At 40.1% G+C, this 3,943-nt stretch overlaps 1 protein-coding gene across 1 annotated transcript in view; it reads right to left on the reverse strand.

Annotated features, from left to right (window-relative positions):
* Positions 1–3,943, reverse strand: part of ssbp4 (single stranded DNA binding protein 4) — a gene marked incomplete in the record, with an annotated part of 114,255 nt that overhangs the window by 108,323 nt on the left and 1,989 nt on the right.

The following is a 3,943-nucleotide window of genomic DNA, read 5'->3' on the forward strand; positions in this document are numbered from 1 at the left end:
TGTGTGTGTGTGCGTGCGTGCATCATGCGTGTGTGCGTGCGTGCGTGCGCGTGTCTTGTCTGCCCTCTGTGAGCTTCTTCTGGCTCTCCCTTCATTCAAACAAACGAGTGCTTTGTTCCACATCTCCATCATCAAGAAAGCTCGTCTCCAGAATCCCACCTGACATTCAGCCTCAGGCCTCCCCAGCTGACCTCCCCTCTCTCCCCCTTCCGCCACTCGCCTCCAGAGGCGACAGCAGCCATCCCAGCTGAGTTTATCCGGCTAAAACGCTGGGCAGTTCAAAAACGCAACTTTCCAGTCTCCGTTTGACTAACYCAGCAGCAACAGTGGAGTCAGGGTGACGTAAAGTATGCAGGGAAGAGATGAAGCTGATACAYGGAGAGGCTAAAACGTAGTGCGGAGTGATAAAACACAGTAATCACCTAAATCTAAAAGTTTTCCATGCGTCAGATGGAGCAGTGTGGCTGATGGGATGTTTCACGTCGTATTGGATGAAAGGCTGGGAGATGCTGGGAAGATGTTGTTTCCCCSTCTCTGCTCACTGGTTGGATTTGCTCGGCTTTGTTATGGCGGTTCCTTTGTCAAAACAAATCAGCTTCAATGAGCGTGTAAACATGAACGGCTTTAGCCACGAGTCAAATCCCGAAACATCCACATAAATACCTGCATCTAAACGTATAGGTACCCCGTTAAACCTCTAACCTTAGAATTTACCTCACTTTCATTTTAACTCACCAAACATTAAAAAAAGACTTAAAAAAGGCACATTTCTAAGGATTTGGGATAAGCAACAATATTGACAAGAGAGTTTAAGCTCCTCAGAACAGCTAATAAGAACAAACAATTAGTCCAAACATTCAAGACTCCTCTCTTTTTTATTTTCATCAGACATTAGTGTTTACTTTTCTCTGTGTGCTTTAAAAAAAAATCTGTTCTGCTCTCTGTACCGTGTTGCCAAACTGATTAACAACTTCAGGCGCGCAGTTTCAATATTTATACTGTCGACTTTATTTCGAGTGAAAAGAGTAACAAATTTGTGCAGATGCACCCAAAGCAGCTGACGGCAGGCAGCATTAATTGACTGTTGACACGTGTGAATGGGAGCGCAGTCAGCCAAAAGGGTGCTGGGCTAAATCAAGGGTTCCCTTTATTTTTAGAGCTGTGTTTCTGCGCGCTGCTTCTTTATGCTGCCTTCAAAAGGTTCGAATGCAGATGGCAGAGCCGTCTGTATGGAATCAAAACCGTGCATTCAGACCTGAAGATCCCAGCTAAATGGCACGTAAACACATGGGAGGAGCCCGGAGGAGGAGCGGAGGATGTAAAGAAAACTCGTGCTCAAAAACAAACTGATTAACTTTGCACTTGAACTTCTTCTTCCAAACAAATCCAGAATCACTCGAAATAACACAAAAAAAAACCACTGTAAACAAACAAAAAATATATATTTATTAAAAAAAAGCAAAACGACTTTGGAAACTGGAGACGGTTCTGTTAAAAACAAGATGTTTTTGATCGGGCTTTTGTGAATGGCACCTTTAATTAAGTTTAATCTGCATRCATTGCAGAGAGCTTACAGTTCCAACACAATGCTCCCATTCAAAGGAAATTAAATAAAAGTCTGAAAAAGTGGGAATATTAATTAGTTTCTCTGATTACAAGGRCATCGGTGTATTCACCACCTTATTTATCATTATTAACCTGTTCTCTCTGCTCAAAAGGACTCGTCACAATATCGTGCCTCAAAGACGCGCAGAAAAGTGATGTGTTGTACTTTTTTCAAGCGCACACTGTAAGCTTTGTCCACAGTGTCACACACACACACACACACCTAAAGGCGCACCCGAGCGGGTATAAGAACATTTTGTTCACTAAGTCTGGGATCTCCAGTATGTATCTGAAGCACTCGGCACTGTAAACATGTAGAATAAGCTGCTCTACACAGAGGCTGGACTGCTGCTGCTTCTTATGGTTTCAGTGTACACCACTGCACAAGTGTTCACACCCAACGTTCAGAACTGCAAAGTGTCACCAACTGCAACCAGCAAATAACCGAAGCAAACAAATCAGAAGGTGCTAAACTGATAATAAACACAACCACACAGACGCTACAGTCTCACCTTCTGTCTGTTTGGGGAGACGAAAAACAAACAATTTCAACTAAAAGCCTAGAATTACTTGAAGGAATGCGTATCACCCGCTGAGTTTTAGACCGAGATCATCAAAAAGAGTCGTAGCCAAAACTTAAAAAACAATAAACACAATTTTCATTATAAGATGTAATGTTCACAGTGTTGTGGAAAACACTCACACATTATATTTTAGCTCAGGATTTGTAAAATGAATTAGAGGTCACTTTGCTGTGGTGATCATTTTAAATCAGGTTGGCTTCAAAAGTTGATCATTTCTATTCATTCATCCATCGAATCATGAGATATTTAGTTAACAGAGTATACTGTAGGTAATGAGAAACTTCTGAACAAAGCTCTTTCAGAATCTGGTAAAACCTGTGATCTATGTTGGGCGTTCATCTCAGCTACAACCAAACCAGATTTTACATCAATATTTGTAAAAATGATAAAGTTGTAGCTATTTTTGTGTTTTTACGGTCAGTTGTCTGGATAGGTTTGGGGCAATACAACAGCAAAAATAGTTGTCATGATTAATTCTTAATTCTTAATATTTCTTTTTTTCACAATTATACAATTGCACATGTTGCCAGCATTACAGCCGTGGTCCCTGCTTTTGGCTTTCCTTACAACAGTTTATGGCTGTAAGTCAGGTGATTAAACAAGACTTAGCTGCTCCGCACGCCTTATAGTGATAGTGTGTTGTATAAAATATATCATTATCACACAGCATTGACTGCAGTAATCGCAAATACCAGCATTTTTCTCTGACGATTAATTGCACACAATACGATTTTGCCCAACCCGGATGCCATCTTGAATTGGGCCGATACCAGAAGTTGATCAGTACATATTCATCCAGTGATGACTTGCTGAAAGTTTCATCAAAATCATCAGGTAATCCACAAGATATTTTGCAAACAAACACAAACAGACAAAACAATAATTGTCCACAATCGCCTTTAGGCAACACAAGATAAAGAAATTATTTGTTTTGCTTGTCCTAAAGTTTAGGAGCAGTGACTTTAAACCTCGTAATAAGTAAATAAAAAACAGAGAAACATGTTTTTTTTGTTATTTGCTCCTTGTTTCGTTAAATTTTGCATGTAAAATAATTTACCATGAAAAAAACTTGTGCTCACATCATTGCCACGGCGTCCCTATTAAACTCTTATTTACTTAAATATTTCTACTACTCCGCTGAACACATTTTTTCTTTTTCTTTTTTTCCCAGTAGCTTTGGACGGATCAGATGTTTCTCTAATGGTAGTTTCCATTTTTCTTTGACAAATTCTGTGTATTTAATTGCAGCGTTGCATCATTTGCTCTGCATGCAAACCAGCAAGAAGAAACAGATTCACACTTCAGTGGAGTAAAATTCACCAAAACACTAAAATGCAACATCTGCTGAGTATTTAACTGCAGTCTGGTTAGCTTTATTTAGCATTATGAAACTAGTCAAGTTGAATTTAATGAAACCAAGACATTAAAATGATATACTAACTGTATTTTAATGGCTTGATGAGCAGGCCTGTAAACCACAGCTGCAGTTTGACTGAGCCTCCTTCAATAAGACACACGTCTGCCCCGAGCAGCATCTTTTCATTAGATGAATATATAAAGAGCGGTATGAATATGTAAATACGAATATGATAATTCAGCAACGCACTGAGCTCCACATTTACATGGGAACATGTGTTAGCCCTGCAGGCCTGGTTAGGGGGACAAGACAGGTGGAGGCCAAGTGTCACCTATATGTGTGGACACTGGACCAGTAACACACACACACACACACACACACACACACACACACACAC

The sequence above is a fragment of the Austrofundulus limnaeus genome, unplaced genomic scaffold (assembly GCF_001266775.1).
Source record: "Austrofundulus limnaeus strain Quisiro unplaced genomic scaffold, Austrofundulus_limnaeus-1.0 Scaffold25, whole genome shotgun sequence".
In the NCBI taxonomy this organism is placed as follows: Eukaryota; Metazoa; Chordata; class Actinopteri; order Cyprinodontiformes; family Rivulidae; genus Austrofundulus; species Austrofundulus limnaeus.